The sequence below is a fragment of the Lissotriton vulgaris genome, chromosome 4_1, assembly GCF_964263255.1.
Source record: "Lissotriton vulgaris chromosome 4_1, aLisVul1.2, whole genome shotgun sequence".
NCBI classification, from domain to species: Eukaryota; Metazoa; Chordata; class Amphibia; order Caudata; family Salamandridae; genus Lissotriton; species Lissotriton vulgaris.
This window is the reverse complement of record NC_141691.1, coordinates 643,881,477-643,901,186: the sequence shown is the minus strand read 5'-3', so window position 1 is coordinate 643,901,186 and position 19,710 is coordinate 643,881,477.

Below are 19,710 nucleotides of genomic sequence, written 5' to 3'. Positions count from 1 at the left end.
GTGTGTGTCCCAATGTCACGGTTTTCCCTGCCTGCAGTTGTATGTCTAAGTGGAGTGTGTTATATTGTCAGCCATACAGAGCCACAGGATGTTGGATATGCAGGTGCCAGGACAATAATTGCTCGGCTGATTGTGTCTGTGTGCCCCTGTTGTCTAACTCAGTGTGAACCCAGAGGCTATGCCCAGAGCCCACGCACCAAGACAAGATCACATCACTGCACTTACTATGCCCTTACTCTTGTTCATTCACACTGAAATAGAATTATGCACCATCTCAGCCCTGTATGATTGCACACAACCACACTTGTGTAGATGGATATTTTGCTTGTGAGTCCATATACCCAGATGCCACACATATAACATAAATATATGTACACAGGACATGCTCATTGAATTTTGCCCAGACATGCACACAGTAATTCTACGCACAGACATAGCTCGATATGTGATGTATGTAGTGGCCTGACATGCATACGACTGAAGATGTGTGCAAGCAACAGAGGGGGTTCAGTACAGTCATCATGCATGTATTTGAGATTATCAGGGACCTTGTACGCCCTCATAAATGAATGGAATCACATCTGCTTGGCCCATGGAGAGAGCCCTTGTGAAGTGTACCCCAGTTTGGGTTGGAGGGAGATTACATTTGGTAGTGAACCTGTGTCTTGCAACTGTACTGATAGTTGTTGGTACATGACACTGTGTCACTGATCATTTCCCCTCCTTTTGTCCCATGCCTGTAGCTCAAGGTACACCAGCGTAAGGCTGTGTGGAGGGCCATTGCAGCTAAGGTGCGAGCCCTGGGGGTATCTAACCGATGACGCACCCACTGCCACAAGAGGTGGGACAACATCAGCCGGCGGGCAAAGAACGTGGCAGAGATTACCTTGGGGCTGCTACCACGCACTGGGCATTTGGCACGGTGCAGCATGACAACACTGATGGGCTGCATCTTGGCTGTGACTCATCCTGAGCTGGAGGCACATCTGAAGGAGCATCGACAGCATGGCAGGGGTGAGTATTTGGGGAGGGTGACTTTTGCTGGGAGCAGATGCAGGTGTACGGGGGCTGTGGCTACGGTGCCCCATGTGATGTTCGTAGGGTGGAGCAGTGCTGTGTCATGTGAGTGGCTGCTGAGATGGGTGCTAGTGTCATGCATTGCCCAAAACTGGCCTTACAAAGGTGATCCTACCTGCTGTGCATTCCCATAGACAGATGTGTTTTTATCTACATGATCATTCAGTATTGGGATAGTGTGAGCAATCTATTACGGGGTGAACAGCAGTGTCCACTATCTGAGTGTGACTTCATGTATGCCTACTTTGTATGCACCATGATTGTTGAGACCCACACATCTGACAACAATGTGCCCCAGAGTACCACATGGTGTTTGTTATGGGCTACTTGCCATTGTAGACTGTCAGGTCCTAATAGGTGTGTGTGTTGTCCCCTCCTGTTCCCTCAAGGTCTGTCAGTGGTAATAAGTGGTGTCCCCACATCATGTCCCTAGGTATGGGCAGTGGAAGCTGTGTGTTTAGCAGACTTCATCCACGGGCAGAATGTTGTGCTATGTGGCCTTAACATGGTTAAGTCATGGCAGATATTCAGGGTTACAGGCACTGTTGTGGTCTATGTAGTGTGTTGCTGCAATGTGATTGCAGGGTGTGATGGTCACTGTGTCGATTTGGGCATCTCCTGTACTGCATTGATTGGATTGCTTTGTCCTGCTGATGACACTAACACAACCCTGCATCTCTCTCTCATGCAGAATTGCTAGTGGACACGAAGTAACAGGAGCCGGTAGCCAGTGGTGGCGAGAGTAGCACTACAGCTGCGAAGCAGAGTGGAGTCCCAAGCAGTACTTAGGAAAGTCAGTTTAACCCTGAAATTAGAGGGAAAGCTTCAGGTGATGTAAGCAATTACAGTGATGTGGATATGGATGAATATTTCCTGGATCTAGAATATAAGGATGGTTTGGGATAAGAGATTGAAGATAGTGGTAGAGAAAAGAGTAAGACGACTGTAGCAGATACTTTTGGAGAGCAGTTATTCAGTCCAAGGGATATTGGACATCCAAGGGGAAAAAACTGATGGCTATTAGAACATGTTTCTGATTACATAAAGGTAAGAATAAGGAATCCCTTAGTAAAGGAAGAGAGGAGTAATATGAAAACAGAATGTTCATGACCTCTGACAGACGATAAGGTGACTTTGACTCCCAACATAGACCCGGAGTTCATTACATATCTTTTTAAGATGGGTAAAGATCCAAAAAAAGGATTGGATAGATCCTTGACACAGTATCAGGACACGATTCTTCACATTTTAGAACCTCTGGCAAATATTTTTGATGCAGTAGAGGAGACATACCTAAAATATTTAGAGTTGGATTTGACATTATTACGTGACTAGTGTCAAATTGCCATTTGCTTTTTGGATAATGCGAATGCAGGAATTTTATCTGAGAGAAGGAAGACAGTATTAATGTGAAAAAATCCAAAATGAGGTGATTTAGCCAATAAGGAATCCAATGAGGAGGCTTGTGGCCTGTTATTTGGTGAAGGGATGGTGACAAAATACGTTTGCACCTTCACTAGCACAATATTCAATGCGTATAGTTTTTTTTACGAAGTAGTTTGGATGGACGTGCTGGTAGAAGAGGGCAACCTACCAGCCAGGCAAATTTCATAGCCCAATATGATAACCAGAGCAACAGTTATGCGAGTGTGCAGGGAAATTATAGCTTCTTTCAGAAAAGGGAAAGAGGTTGAGGTCATTCAAACAGAGGAAGAGGACAAAGTTCAGGACAAAGTCATAACTAGGGTATGTAGACTGGTTCACTTTCTATCCTGAAAAGTGTAGGAGGAATATTAAGGTATTTCAAAGGAAATTGGGGAAGATTAGGCAGGATACTTGGGTTTTAAAGACATTAGAAGGGTATCCGGTCCCTTCACCTGCTGGAACTGCAGCTACACAAGCCTCAGAGCCGCCGAACAACCCACCAAAGACCTCAATCACCTCGGATGCATCCTACGGAACACTCACTTTGCACGCAAACACGCCGTCGAGCTCTGGACCCTGCTCGACACATTATCTCCGGGCATCGCCTTCCTGACCGAGAACTGGATGAATTACTCCTCCGCACCCAACATCGCCATAGCCATCCCAGACGGCTACAATATCACCCGCAGAGACCACACCAATGGAGTCGGGGGGAGGAATCGCCATCATCCACAAGAACAGAATCAGGGTCTCGACCAGAACCGACAACATGCTCAGCACCGCCGAACACATGCATTTCCAGATCCACACAGACCCCAACTCCACCCTCAGAGGGACCCTTGTCTACAGACCCCCCGGACCAGACCCCCAGTTCAGCAACTCCATCGCCGACTTCATCACCACGCATGGCCTGACCTCCACTGACTACTTTCTCCTCGGAGATCTGAACATTCTCCTGCAGAACGACAATGACAGCAACTCAACAACCCTAATCGATAACCTCACCAACCTCGGACTGAGGCAACCCATCACAATGCACCAAACTCCTCTTGGCTGACCACCGCTGTATACACTTCCCCTTCCAAAAACCCACCACGCCCAACAGATCCCTCGCCGTTGCTGGAGAAAAATCACTGAAGACCAACTACACGCAACACTCGCGCTCAGCCCACCCACCGAACCCTCCAATACCGATGACACTACCCACAACCTCAAACGATGGATCAACGACTGTGCCAACACCCTCACCCCACTGAAGAAACCCCCCCCACAGAGACACCAGCAAGAGAGCTAGCTGGTTCACCCCAGAACACCTAGCCTCCAAGCGAGCCTGCCAGAAATTAGAGAAGAAATGGCCTGCGAACAGACACCAGACAGCCACGCAGCCCACAAGGACGCCACCCGCAACCACCATCACCTCATCAGGACTGCCAAGAGGACCTCCTTTCATAGACTGCCTCAACAACAACATGAACAACAACAAGGAGCTCTTCAACATCGTGAAGGAACTCTCCAACCGCAGCTCTAACACCAACATCATCCCTCCGTCGCAAGCCCTGTGCGATTCCCTGGCAACTTTCTTTCACCGCAAGATGGCAGACATCCACGACAGTTTCAACACCCAGACATTCCCAACAGACAGCAGCACAACAGACTTCCCGCACACCATAGACCACGACCCCCTGCTAGCCTTGACCAGTGTGAGCATTGATGACACCAGCAATACCATGAGCACTATCCACTCCGGCTCCTCGTCAGACCCACTCCCGCACCACATCTTCAACAAAGCCAGCAGCTCCATCGCATCCCACCTACGCAACATCATAAATCTCTCCCTGGAAACCGCAACCTTCCCAGAGAGCTGGAAACACGCCGAGATCAACGCCCTACTCAAAAAACACCCAAGGCAGACCCTAGACACCTCAAGAACTTCCGGCCCATCACGCTGCTCCCATTCCCGGCCAAGGTCATCGAGAAGATCGTCAACAGACGGCTAACCCAGTACCTCGAAGAAAACAGAATCCTGGACCCTTCCCAGTCAGGGTTCCACAGCAATGACAGCACCAAGACCACCCACATCGCCACCACCGACGGCATCAGGACACTGCTGGACAATGGTGAGACTGCAGCCCTCATCCTCCTGGACCTCTGCGCCGCCTTCAACACCGTCTTGCACTGCAAACTACGCACACGCCTCCACGCCTCCACGCTGTAGGGATCTGAGACAAAGCCCTGGAATGGACCACCTCCTTCCTCTCTGGCAGAACTCAGAGCGTCCGCCTCCCCCATTCCAATCCGAAGCCTCCGAGATCATCTGCAGCGGACCCCAAGGTTCCTCCCTCAGCCCCACACTGTTCAACATCTACATGGCCCTGCTCGCACACGTCACTCGACAGCATGACCTCAACAATAATCTCCTACACCCACAACACTCAACTGATCCTCTCCCTCACCAAAGACCCTATCACCCCCAATGCCAACCTTCATGAAGGAATGAAGGCCGTTGCCGAGTGGATGAAGACCAGACGACTGAAGCTGAACACGGACAAAACAGAGGTCCTCATCCTGGGCTCCAACCTCTCAGCCTGGGATGACTCCTGGTGGCCGAGGCACTGGGGGCAGCACCAACATCCACCGACCACTCGCGCAACCTGGGTATCATCCTCGACTCAACGCTCTCTAGACCAAGCAAGTCAACGCCGTCTCCTCCTCCTGCTTCAACACCCTCCGAATGCTCCACAAGATCTAACCGGTGGATTCTGACAGATACAAGAAGAACAGTCACCCATCCCCTCGTCAGCAGCAGACTCAACTACGGAAACGCCCTCTACACGGTGGCCGCGATCAAGCTCATTAAACGACTGCAAGGCCTCGGCATGACTGATCCTCGATGTACCACGCCATGGCCACATCACCCCCCAACTGAGAAACCTGCACTGGCTGCCTGTAAACAAGAGGATATCCATCAAGCTCCTCATCCATGCACACAAAGCACTCCACAAGACCGGCCCAGCCTACCTCAACAAACAACTTTCCTTCTACATCCCCAACCGCCAGCTCCGCTTCGCCGACCTCGCACTCGCCACCGTCCTGCGCATCCGAAGAACAACCACTGGCAGGAGGTCCTTCTCCCACCTCGCCGCCAAGACCTGGAACACTCTCCCGCTTAGCCTACGACAGACCCAAGACCTGTTGACCTTCAGGAGACTACTCAAGACCTGGCTGTTTGATCAGAAGCGGACTCCTCCAAGAGCCTTAAGACCCTCACAGGTATGTAGTGCGCTCTACAAATGCTTGATTGATTAATTGATCTAAAAGAATTCAACACAGTTTCAGTACAGTTCGAAGAACCTCGCAGGTTGGTTTTTCAAGAAGATTTAATGGAAATAGTGGAAAAGGAGGTGTGTCAAATGTTGAAAAAAAATGTGATTGTGCAAGTGGAGGAAATAAACAAAGGTTGCATAAGTACTTTGTTCTTGGTATAGAAAAAGGACAACGGATGGAGATCAGTGATAAATTTAAGAAGTTTGAATCAATTTGTGACTTATCGACCTTTCAAAAAGGAGGGTTTCTACCTTTTAAGGGATATTCATCAGGAGGGAGATTGGATGGTAAAAATAGATATGAAAGAAGTGTATTTTAATATTCAAATAGCGAAAGAAAGTCAGAAATTTCTGCAATTCGGATGGAAAAATAATTTGAATCAATTTCAGAACCTACCATTTGGACTTTCTTCTGCCCCTTGGTGTTTTACAAAGGTAATGAGGCCAGTGGTTAGTTTTTTCAGAATAATAATGAGTCAGGAAATTGGGGAGCTGAAGAAGCATTTAGATTTGGGAAGGAGTGTGCTAGAGACCCTTTGGTTTTCGTACCTGTGGAGAAGGTAGAATGTTTGGGTTTTGAAGTGGACATAATTCTGTGTCAATTATGTCTTCTGGAGAAGAAGGTAAAGAAGATAAGGCTGGAGATTCCTTCTGTAATAGGCAAAGAGAACGTTTTGTTAAGGGAATTAGCACACCTGAATGGGTTACTATCCTCATCAATTCAGGCAGTTTTTCCAGGTCCTTTACCTTACAGGGCCTTACAGCATTTAAAGAGATCGGAACTGGCAAAGGGTTTATGGTATGGAGACATGGTATCTGTAACTCTGGATGCGAGGAAAGAGTTGATTTGGTGGAAAGAAAACTTGGATGCCTGGAATGCGTGAGCAATTTTTGGAGAAAGAGCAGAGTTTGGGTTAAAGACGGATGTGGGCAAATCGGGTTGTGGGTCTTTGGATTGGGACAATAAACTGGAGGTCTTTGGGAGAAAGAAAACTGCATAAATTGTTTGGAGATGAGAGCAGGATTGTTTGCCTTGAAAAGTTTCAAAACAGGGTTGGAAGGCAAATCGTTGTTGAAAATGGACACTGTATCTGCTGTTGCTTACATAAACAACTTGGGAGAAACACGTTCAAAAGGACTAGCGGAATTAGGAAAGGAAATTTGGGAGTTTTGTTTGGAATACAAAATAGGTCTGAAGGCGGAATATTTACCAGGTGTCAAGAATGTGATGGCAGATTGGAATTCAAGGAACATGATAGATTACAGCGGTTGGAAATTGCAGGAAGAACATTCCAGGAGAAATGTGGAGCAATTGGGTCCTTTAGAAGAGGACCGTTTAGCTTTAAGATTAACCCACCAGTTGGAAAATTATGTGAGCTGGAGACCGGATACAGGGGAAAAGGCAGTGGAAACATTCTTGCCGGTTTGGAGAGGGATGTCGGGGTCCGGTTTTGAGGAATCTTGCAGGTTGAGAAGCGGGTTGCGAGCGCTGAGGGCGATGTGCCAGGCGCGCTCCAATCCTCCTCCCGAGACCCATGGTGCTAGTAGCGCCTTGTTTTAAAGTGCTGATACACCCCTGAACTTGGGGCTTTTTTGGAATGAGCATTTGCTCTTCTAATTTTTAAGCACTTTTTCACTTTTCCTTTTTCACTTTCACGTCCCCAGGTCAGGGTGGACTATTAGAGTGTCCATACCGCCGGGGTATAGTCCTGAAGAATGCCTTGGTGAATACATACCACAAGTACGGCAGAAACATGTTGACTGATTATCTTAAAACTCGTGGTATTTAGCTGAATTTAACCAAATCCTAACAACCTTGGCACTTAAATTCAGACACATATACCACCTAAACGTGTCTTAGGGATCACTCATTAAAAGTTTTTTTTTGATACCCTGTTAGGCACTTTTAATTTTCTATTTTTCACAACACGTCCTCCCCACACGACCAGCTCCGCAGTCTTTCTGGCGTCGCAGCACACCGAAGAGACACTCGGTCTCTTCGGTGGGGCCCGATGATGAAGCATGACACTGACCAGGTCGGTGTGTGAGGGCTTTCCTACTCAATCAGAGTGACTGTGTACAAAAAAAACCCTCTTATCTCTTTGCTCCATACTCCTGGCAGCCTTGTGACTGACCAGACCTCTCTTCTTTTGTTGTTTGATACTTAACCGGGGATTAAGAGAGTGTCCTTGATTCTCCCTACCTCTCTCTTTGTTGACATATATGGGTTATGCCTTTCCCCCATTCTCAAGGATTTAGACGGTTCTACGTCATGTAAGGAGGTAGAAATGCAAGTTAGTTTTGATTTTGATTACCCCTTTTTGGAAGAGTCAGGCTTATTTTCCTTTGGTGATGGAATTAGCAGTGATAGAACTTCACAGCTTTCAGGGGGCTTTTGAGGAATGTGGAAGGAGGAGAACACCCTTTGGTGTAGTCGGGTTCTTATAACCTTCTAGTCTGGAAGATATCAGGTGTTCTAATACATTCCCAGATCTTTCAGGGATGGCTGCAGAATTGTTATTTAAGTCCTAGGCTCCAGGAACAAGGAAAATATATAGGAGAGCAAGGAAGATATGGTTTTGTTGGTGCATGGAAAGGGGTTTGGATCCCTTGATGTTCTAGTAGCAAATTTCTTATGAGAGTTATTTGAGAAAGGATTGTCTTATTGAACAGAGAAATGTTAAAGGTCGGCGGTTTCTGCTGGAAATTCTCTCAAAGAAGGTGTTTCTATTGGTAGAAGTACTTTGTTCTGTAGGGTGATTAAAGGGCTTTGTTTAAGGAGACCTCTGAATCCTAAATATTAGTCTTTGTGGGATGTAGATTTGGTTCTAAAGATGTTTAAAAGGTAACCTAGCAATAAGACTTTGGAAGCAAGGGAGTTATCTTGGAAGTTAGAAACTTTATTGTGTCCTATTTCTTTCAGAAGGATATCCAATGTCAAGGCATTGGACACATCTCATGGATTTTTTCAACCAAATGGAGTGCTTTTTGACATATGCAGGAGACCGAAGACTATGTTCGGTTCTGTTTTTAATCCAAATTTTGACGAATGTCCAAGTTTGTGTGTGGTGCGCTTTTTGAAGGAGTATGAAAGCAGAATGATGGAGAAAAGAGGTGCAGGGTGGATCGAGTATTGATCTCGTATGTGAAGCCATACAAAGCAGTTATAAGTGTGACAAAAGGCAGGTGTGAATGTGTCAAAGTTCACAGCACATTCTGTAAGAGTAGCTATGGCGAGTAAGGTGAGTATGTTGGGTAGTAGATTAGAAGATATTATGAAACCAGTGGATTGGTCATCAGCTACAATGTTCAGTCAATAGAACATGTTTCAAAATGTGTTTTAGAAAGCTTTAAAGAAACATAATGCTAGCCTTCTGTTTTGACATAAATTTATGATTCTAAAAGGTTTACTGAATATAGAATTAAGATTTTATTAAAGACAAGGAGGCTAGCATTATTCTGCTCACCTCTCCAATGGGGTGTGGTAGTATTTGGATATTTAGAGGAAGATTAGGATAGCGGTTTTCCCGCATCCTCCGGGCCGGCGGAAGCTACCGCCAGCCCGGAGGATGCGGGAAAACCGCTGCGGAGGCACAGCAGACCCACCGCCAAATTAGGATGGCGGTGGGTCTCAAAATCCGTCCGCTGCTTTTCCGCCGCTGTCGCCTTCCGACCGCGGCGGAAAAGCTCTAATATGGCTGGTGGTGTCTGTCAGACACCGCCAGCCATATTAGGATGGCGGAAAACATATGCTTTTCCACGGCGGCTTTTCCACCGTGGAAAAGCATACGGAGATTGCCTTCGGGGACCTGTTGCGGGCCCCCTTGGTGACGGGGGGGTGGACAAAGCGGCAGGCACAGCGCAGTGCCTGCAGCTTTGTGCACGCAAATGCCGTGCATGCTTTTTTAACATTGCGGCGAGTGCAGCTTGAAGCTGCACCCGCCGCAATGTTAAAGATTGAGGATGTGACCGCCACCCTAGCGGTCACATCTCAATCTGCATGGAGGGACCTCCGCAGCCCCTGCGGACGGTCCCTCCTACTCTATGGTGGCGGACGGACTCAGGTCCGTCCGCCATCATAATCGGCCCCTTAATGTGCAACTTAAAGTTGTTGCTTTGTTTATTTTTGGATAAACTCAAAGGAAACAGTTTTGTATGTTAATCTTGCGTGTATGTTTTATAGTAGACAGTTAAAAGAGTATAGGATGTAGTATTGGGAGATTTGAAGAGTTAAAGAAGAGCATATGAAAAGAGGAAGAAGATGGTAGTCGCATGCTATTTATGAGCCGGGAGATTCTTTTGTTCATTGTGATTTTGTAAGATTCCATGAGCTTTTAATGGTGCTGCTCAGATTTGGGAAATAAAAGTTTAATGCATAATGATAGCCTCCTTGTCTTTAATAAATTCTCGATTCTATATTCAGTAAACATTTTAGAATTGCAATTCTGCGGCATTGCCCCTGGACCATACAGATCATGATAAGTTATTCAAAATGTTGCATGTCATAGAACATTTCTCTGCCAAGCTTCAAGAACTTTATACTCCTGGGAAGTATGTAGAGGTGGATGATTTACTGATCCTGCACAAAGGGTGGTTGCTGGCCGGGCAGTGCTTACCAAGAAAAAAGCTGTCATGGCATCAAGATGAATGTGTTATGTGAGAGTTCTGCTCACAATAAATAGAGCTTGAGAGCATATACAGGTAAGGACTCCACAATAAGTCCTGCAAGTTGCCTTTCCTTGTTAGAAATGATGGGAGTTCGTTAGGAGCTTGTACAATCACTTCTTCCTAAAATGTATAACCTTAATGTGGATAGACTATGCAGGAGTCCAGCTGATCAGTGTGCTGTACAAAGCTTACACTGTATCTTGCAATACAACTCAAAAGTACCACAAAGGATTCCTTTAGGAACTTGTTTGTAAGAAGCTCAAAACATGCCAAAGTAGTGTGTGGAAATAAAATACTTCCTGACAAATTCTATATTGTCTATATATGTGCTCACTACACTTGATGATGAGAGCACTTCTCTGGCATGCTCTGGGGTTAGTAGGAAGATGTCCACATTACAATAGGTACATGGTTGAAATGTTAACAAAATGGAAAGGTACTTCAACTGTATAATGTGAGTTGTGAAACTTGTACATGGCATGAGAAGTTGTTTACCCACCCTGTCCAGCTGGCATCAAACAACCAGAAAGACTGATGTCATTCCTTGACTTTCAGCAAGCTGATATTGAAAGTTGAAATTATGTAGAAGCAGTAGCCTCTATTTCATCATTTATGGAGGATGTGGCAAGGTTACAGAATTGGCACTTTGCTGACTGCACTCTTACAACAGAGCAAAATAGTTGTTAATATCATGGCTGAAGAGTTTGTGCTCTGCAAGCAAAGAGACAGTAGAGTAGATATCACTGTCCCTGATGCCCATCACAGCCTGGCCTGTTTTTGCCAACTTGCTTCACTTTTTACCACACCTATGTGTAATTCTGAGAAACGGAATGGAGAGGAGCCAGCAGATTAAGTTATTAATTCCTTTGAATGGCTATGTATGTATACATACTTTTCATGACCCATGACTTGGCAAGCTATGTAGTTTTTCAAATTGTCCATTCTAATTTTGAAAGAAGTACCATACCCCAAGACTATTTCTCCTTAAATTAGATGTGAGCCACTGTGTATTTACTACTGACTTCAGAAAGCAGGTACCTATTGATCTTGCTTGTGGCCTGCTTGCCATCTTTTTCCTCTGTCAAAACATGGGGATGTTCCATTCACTGAATAACAAGAACATTACAATCATTGCACTGCACTTATTATTGGAGGAGATATCAGCCATGTTTTGAATGAATATCTTGTGTGCCAAACCCCTACGGCCCGGAGTATTAATTGAAGTGCTTATTAGGGAGTTTTGTTGAGTTTGTCCCAGGATGTTTACCCCAGTGTTCAAAAGACGATATGTTTGCACTATCGAAATATTGGGCAAAACGCACATTGTGAAATACCAAACTTACTTACACATATTAGGAGAAGTTGGATTTAGTACAGTGGCCATGCTAAAGGTGCAGTAAAGACAAGTCTTCCTGAGTTGAAGCACTCTGACACAGGAAGTTGTTACTATAGATCCATCTGGCACACATATGGTATTAGTCAGTACTTTAAGTGGCACAGAGGCATTACGGGTGAGGATGTGGCCTAAGGGCTAGGGTGGTCATCCTCAAATCTGGAAAACAGTGTTCAAGTCTCGGCAACGATGCTCATCATCCTGTGATTCTGGGCAAATTACTTGATCTCCCCATGTCTGACAAAAATTAATTTGTTCTTATATAACACAACTGGTTCTCATGTAAAGCACTCTGATACCTGAAACCTTCGTGTCATGTTTGCATTATATAAAACTCCCCACCCCCCAAAAAAAAATGAAAACATAATCAAAGATTAACATGGGCATGTTTTCAACTAGATGTCACATAGGTAGAAGGCAGAATGTCAAGAGAGTGGTGACTAACAGACCCTTGTCCCCTACCCCACAATTCACATAGGCCATACTTGTTGCCTATTTGCCACATTATCCTCTGTCTAAAAGTAGTGGATGTTCAATCCACCGTATTACAAATGCATTATATTCAGTGCACTGCAGATATATGTTGACAGGATATCTTCTACGTTTGGACAGAGCACCCTGTGCATCAACCCAAGAGGTTCTTTGTCTTTCTAGAAGGGATATTTATGTAACTGAAGAAAGTCTACTCCAGCATGTTTACCCCAGTGTTCAAATGTAGTTTTGCTCGCATTATCTAAGGAAGGAATCCTCAGACACCCCTACTTACATTTGAACACTAAAAGGAGTATTATTTTGCTCAGTGAGTATGCTTATGATGCTCTTGAAAAACAAGTCTCTCTAACACTAAGCAGACTGCCATGGAGAAGTGTTCCCAAAGATGCACCTGCCTCCTTCTGTGTATCAATTAGGAGTCTCAATGAGACCGAATCAGGAACAGATTCTCAAATTTTAGCCTAGGCTTATTTTCCTAGGAATGTCATGTGGGTAGAAGACAGATAGTCAAGGAAGGAGATGCACACAGATAACATCATCAATCACTTTAATTGGCTTGCAGATATGTGCGTAGTGGTGATTGTGTGGCAGTTGGCTGGCACAATGTGAGTCAGTTGGCTAGTAGTATTTAGTGGTTTGGTGGAGGTGTGTTCGGATGTAAGTTGCCAAATGACTATGTGAGCAGTGGTGTGATTGGTGTTTTAGTCATTTGGGTGCTTGAATGTGAAGGGCCCTTGAATGGTGGTGATTTGCTTAAGTGATTGTTGTGTTGGCCCTGTGACTGATTGTGTGAATGGCTTTGTGTGTGGCTCCTGAAGACATGTAAGTGGCCAGTAAAATGGTTAGTGGCTTGATGTGGCTTTACTGCTCACTCAGCATTCGCACACTTTTCTGATAAAAATGGTATCCACTTGTGTGGCTGGGCATAGCACCATCAACACAATGTGTCTCTTAATGCAACATGGAAACATCAAATTTTGGGCATGAGAAACGACTCTTTTTTGGTGAAGTGGGTAGCTGTGAAATTTGAGCTAGGGTTCAGCGCCATCCCGGGAAACCTATCAAACTCTGACATTTCTGAAATCAAGACAGCAAGAGGAATCCATGGTGCTCTAACGTGCGAGGATCTTACTGCCTTTTCTTACCCAAAATGCTTTGTAAACCTCAAACTTTGACTACAATCACACATTTACCCTCACATTTTTGGGAGGGAAAGTTTTGAAATTCCTATCACATAACATTCCCACATTTCTCCTGATATAAATGCTACTGCCTTTGTTGCTGCTGAACGTAGCACCCATGAAAGGAAACATCCCAAAATGTAATGTTAAGACATCAAGTTTTCAGCCTTTTTGCTCATGTGTGATTCCTACTTGTTCCTTTACTTTCCAAACTTGATGCTGAATCTCCTGACCTCATATCGATTAAACTTAAGATTTCCCTTCAATAATATGCTGACAATATAGAGTTTTCTCTGGGAAACAATTATGAACTAACATTTTGTTTTCCAGCACAACAATCAAAATAAAATACTTGCATGGATGGCACAAACAGATCTATACCTCAACCAAGAAATGCATTTCTTCTTTTCTCTTCTAAAAAAATCAGCAGGAAAAATGTTGGCGGTCTCTGAAAGGGATGTGGTAAAAAATAGTGTCACTACAAATAATTTCCAAAAGGCATAACTGTTAATTAAGGGTGTATGTCTAAAACAGAGAGTTAGGGTGTTTGTCTAAAACAGAGAATCTCAAAGTATGGCCATGAGGATGCATGTAGCCCTCGTGATCTTTAATTGCGGCCCCCTGGTGAACAGCATCACTGAGTTGCTGTTCACTTAACAGTGAAAAAACATTCAGAAAGCTGTGAAACAAATGGGCATTCTTTATTTACACGTTGACTGAAGTAACGGTAAAAAAAAAAGAAGGTGACCTAGACTACTATCCTTTAGGGACCCCTTTAGTTCTAAAGACATCTCGCACTAAACATATAAAAACATGATAAACTCTAGGCAAACTTTAAAAAAGTGAATAAATGAACATGCATGAGTGTTTTACCTTAATAGATCAGATTATATTTATTTATTTATTTATTTATTGGTACTTGTAAAGCGCAGCATATACCCTGAGGTGTCTTGGCGCTGAATAACTTGCCGGCTGGGTGAAACTGCCTTGCTCTAATGATAATTCTATACCTGGAGTCAATTAGAGTTTATTTATTAAACAGCCAAGTTTTTAATTTCTTGCGGAATTGGAGTAGCGTGGGACAGGCCCTAATGTCTTGGGGTAGGGTATTCCAAAGTTTGGAAGCCGCCACTACAAACCGTCGGTCTCCCCACATCACAGTTTTGGTTCTAGGTACCATAAGTTGGTTACTGTTAGTAGAGCGCAGTTGGCGTGTGGGTTGGTATGGTCGTAGATGGTCTTTAAGGAACTGTAGACCCTGTTTGTTTAGGACTTTATATACAATACACTGGGATTTGAATCTGGCTCTGTTCTGAATCGTCAACCAGTGTAGTTTGGGAATGGCATTAGATAAAGGAGCAAATTTTGGAATTCCCAGAATGAGACGTGCTGCTGCATTCTGTATAGTCTGCAGTTTTTTTAGGACTCTTGCTTGGGCATTGATAAAGAGCCCATTGCAATAGTCTAAGGATGTCAGGACTAATGAGCTGACCAGAGTTTTGATGGCGGTGGTTGGAAGATAGGGACTTATCTTTCGGATCATGCGCAGTTTATGGTGGGCAATTGATGCCACTTTGCTGGCATGGTCCATAAAATTAAGATGATTGTCGAAAATTATTCCTAAATTCCTTACTTTGGTCACTGGATTAGGGGGGGCGCCAAAAGTTTGTGGCCACCACGAGTTAGGCCATTCTGGTGAGAGTTGCCCAAAAATCATAACTTCGGTTTTTTCCGAGTTTAGTTTTAGGCAATTTGCTGTCATCCAATCCCCCAGTTCTGTCAGTCCTCTCTGGAATGTTTTAGCTACTTCCTCACCATCACCCCTTATAGCCAACACCAGTTGTGTGTCATCCGCGTAGGAGGTAAGGCTCATCCCGTGTGCCTTGATGACATTGGCCAGGTCCGACACATATATGTTAAAGAGTGTCGGACTCAGGGATGAGCCTTGAGGAACCCCACACGGTTGTGACAATTTGGCAGATTGATAAGGGCCCAAAGAGACAGCCTGCGTTCTCTCCGAGAGAAAGGAGGCGAGGAGATCTCTTGCCGTGGAGGAGATGCCTGTTTTTCCGACACGGCCGACCAGAGTACCATGGTCGACCGTGTCGAAAGCTGCTGAGAGATCCAGCAGTACCAGCACCGCTGTGCCGCCTTGGTCTCTTATTGTTCGGATGTCCTCGGTTGCCTTGATAAGGGCAGTTTCAGTCCCATGGTATTTCCTAAATCCATACTGAGTATCGTCTAGCTTCTTGTGGGTTTCTATATACTCAGTTAATTGTTGGTTCATGGCCTTTTCCACCACTTTGGCCATGAACGGAAGACTAGCAATGGGTCGGTAATTTTTTAGTTCTGACTTATCAGCTCCTGGTTTTTTCAGCAGAGGTTTGAGCAGTGTCGTTTTTAGACTAATGGGGTATATCCCAGAGAGCAGAATGGAGTTACAAACTTGAGTCAAGACTGGTATAATCGACTCCATCACCGGTAAGAGTGCCGATAATGGGCATGGATCTAGCTTGGATCCAGCTTTGATTGTCGCTACGATTTGTAGTACTTGATCTTCTGTCAGTGGTTGAAACTCAGTAAAAGATGGAGTCCCTGTGGGTGATAAGTTTTCCTGACTAGTATTGGTTTCGTTCAAATGCGTGATTTTTGCCAGAAATGGTTGATAAATATCATCCACCTTCATAAAAAAGAAATCGGCTATGGCGTCACACATATCTTGGGTTTGGGGTGGGGACAAGTCTGGGATATTACCCGAGAGCACTTTAGTTATATCGTACAATTTTTTGCTCGAGTTCTTCGCCTGCTCAATTTGAAGCATAAAGTACTCTTTTTTTGCCTTAGTAATCATGGCTTTGTATATTGTCAGAGCCTCCTTATATTTAGTTTTGCTTGTAGGATCATAAGATTTTCTCCATTGTCTTTCCCAATATCTGTTCTGTAGTTTTTGTGTTTTTAATTCGTCCGAGTACCATGGTGGGGTGGGGGTAGTCCTATTTGTGGATATTTTCTTTGTGGGGGCTAATGAGTTCATAGCCTGCCCCAACCAGTCATTAAGTTGTTGTATAGCCAGGTTGGGATTAGCGGAGATTGATGGGCGGGAATCGTCCAAGAAGGTTTTTAGATCCTGCTGATTGACATTATGCCAGGCTTTAAAGGTAATAGGCTGGCGAGGGGGGATGTCAGTAATAGATTTTTTGTCCATAGCTAATGTGCAAAAAACTGCATAGTGGTCTGTCCACGGTAATGGGCGAATGTCATTTACTTGAAGCCCTTGGGCACTTGTGAAGACGGCGTCCAAAATATGTCCCGCTTGGTGAGTGGGGGAGATAACCAGTTGGTGTAATCCCAAGACTTCCATATCTGCAATGAGAGCTTGGGTGTCTTTGTTATTGTTGTCGTCTAGGTGAAAATTCAGATCGCCTAAAACTGTGATCGATTTTTCTAAGGCTAGAGATTCCAGCTGAGTACTAATGCTTGTTAAAAAGTCCGTTCTAGCTCCTGGGGGCCTGTAAATAAGGAGCCCTTTAAAGTTATATTGTTGGCTAAGTTTAATCGAAAACATCATGGCCTCACACGAGGAATCTTGTATTTGAGTCGCTGATACCTCCATGTTTTCTCTGGCTATAATGGCGATCCCTCCGCCTCTCTGTCTAGGTTTAGCATTCTGTTGTGATCTATCTTGTCTATGTGCTTTATAGCCTATAGGAGTAGCAGATACCATGTCCGGGCCAGATGATTCATCTGTCCATGTCTCCGTAATGAAGAGTATATCCAGCTTAGAATCTGTGATTAAGTCTGCAATTTCTTGGCTATGTTTGCATAGGGACCGTGCATTAATAAGGGCTAAGGATGCTTTAGTAGACGTTGCTATTCGTTTTAAGGGATTCTTTACCCCTTGCGGCAGGGTTGTAAAAGGACAGTGAGGACAGCAAAGTTGGGTTTCTGTCTGCATTTTGCATAAGTTAAATATGGCACAGTCATGGTTCCTTAGAGTTCTAAGGTTAAGGAGAGTCTCCTTAGTATAGACCAAGCTTGCACCTGTCAGAATCGGGCCAGGGGTCGTAGCCCTCAGCCCGGTCTCGGCGCGGACGGGCGCAGACGGGCTTGCCTCTGGCGCGCCTCCGGCACGCCGCCGGCGCGCCCGCTGCGCCCGCCCGCTGCCCGGACGGGTGATACTGTCATTTTTATACATACTTCGGGCGGGGCGGGAGGAGGGTGGGAGGGGCGTCGAGCTGTCCGGCGAGCCTGCCCAATCAAAGATGGCTGCCAAAGTTGTCTTGCAATGTTCCCAGCGCCTTAATGGATCGACGCTTAGGAAAAGGGTGTGCCCAGCGAGTTGATCTCGCTGTGGGATGTCAGGGAGGTTAAAAACGCTCCAGTTAAAATATTTACAGAGTTCTAAAAACAATTAGCGAAATCACTCGTTTTACAGTGCAAAAAAAGGTGCAAGAGAGCACAAGAGCCTCCGGCTTCCGCCTCAGAGGGAATCAGCAAGTATATCACTGCATTGAGAGGCATTTATTAGCAGTGATGGTTTTAAACAGTCAATTAGCCACCATTCTGAAAGCAATGCCACTTGTCAACCAAGAGGCAAGTCATTTGTTAGGTGCACCTTCTGTATAGCCTTGGTTGTTATATAATTGGAACAACATTCTAGTTTATTAAAAAATCCACAAGAGAATGTTTTGTACAGCACACATCCTGCACTCGAACATTTGAAGGGGGTCTCATATGTGGTAATGAAGAAATAAAAGGCAACCAATTTCCTAGGATCACACAATTTCGTCAAATGTGGAAGCCAGGACTGATACCAGGATTTCTGGTTTCCCATTTTTCTATTCAGTCACCAGATGAGTATCATTTTCCTTCACATGTTTTGCATTAGAAGTTCAAGCTTTGACTTTAATTCTTGGTGCATGAGAATATAGCCTTGGTTGCAGACAGTTGCCACTAGAAGGCTCGGTTTGTTATCCACATCATATCTCTACTACCCCCTTTCATCACCCCGACCCTCACATTGCTGGCATCAGTGCCACTTTGAGCATGCCACAAGCAGTACTTTGCGACCCCAGGGGAAATGTTTGGGAGTACCCATGTTCTGAAACCATAGGAACAAAATCATGTGCTTCGTGCGTTGTGCCACAGGACTAGTATTTAGGTACCTCTGTGTGAGATTTCAGTTATTGCATCCAGACAGATCACACAAAAGTAAACAAGAATGTAAAAAAATAAGATCTGTTGACTCTGCCAATAACTCTTAGCTGCAGCTGATAAATGAGTAACAAAAACTATTTTGTTGTGATTGACCAAGAATAAAAATATTTTAATTCTGAAAATGGGAGCCTATGTATTAAGGTTTTGGGAAAAGTTAGTGGTACTTGAGGTGTCTCATACTCTGGTTTAGAGTTTGGCGTTCCCGTACATCGAATTTAGAGGTGTCTTTCGGCACTGTCATTGACAGGAACCTCCTTCACAAGGATTCCTGTCAATGACTTATAAGTTTGACAAGCTGCTTTGTTAAAAATGACGGCTGTCTGTCAAACCTTTAACATGATTTTGGTTCTTCAAAAACAAAATCCCACCATCAAAAATAAAATTTCAAAGCAGGATTTTGTTTTTTGATAAAAGCTAATGTCCCACACCATGAGAGTTTTTCCAATGGTTGGTTGTTTTATTTAGAGGTTTTTACTGCCCTTATCGTCAGGTTTTTCAAAGGTTGAAGGGATGGTAAAAACTGACCATTTGATCACCCACTCTAAATTGGGCGGGTGGTCCAATGGCCAAACCTCTGATGCCCTTATTTCATTGGGTCATTGGAGGAGTATGCCAGCAAAAGAATTGGAGTAGGCTCCTTAACTGACATACATAAACTGTAAATCAGGCTGGAAGACCTTCAGTTTGCTGTAGAGGGTAAACTATTGCTGTTGTGATGGAGTAGCCTCTCCGCCTAACTCTAGTTGTACTCGTCATACCACTCTCCTCTGCTGCCTCTGCTACTGTTAGACTCTTATGCTGTTTGTTTCCACACACTTTTCTGAACTCCTCCATCTACATATCTCACGCATCATTGATCACTGTCTTTTACCTTTGTCTTTCTCTACGTACTTCCTAACATCACTTTCCTTTCACCAAGCAGTTTCTTTTTTTT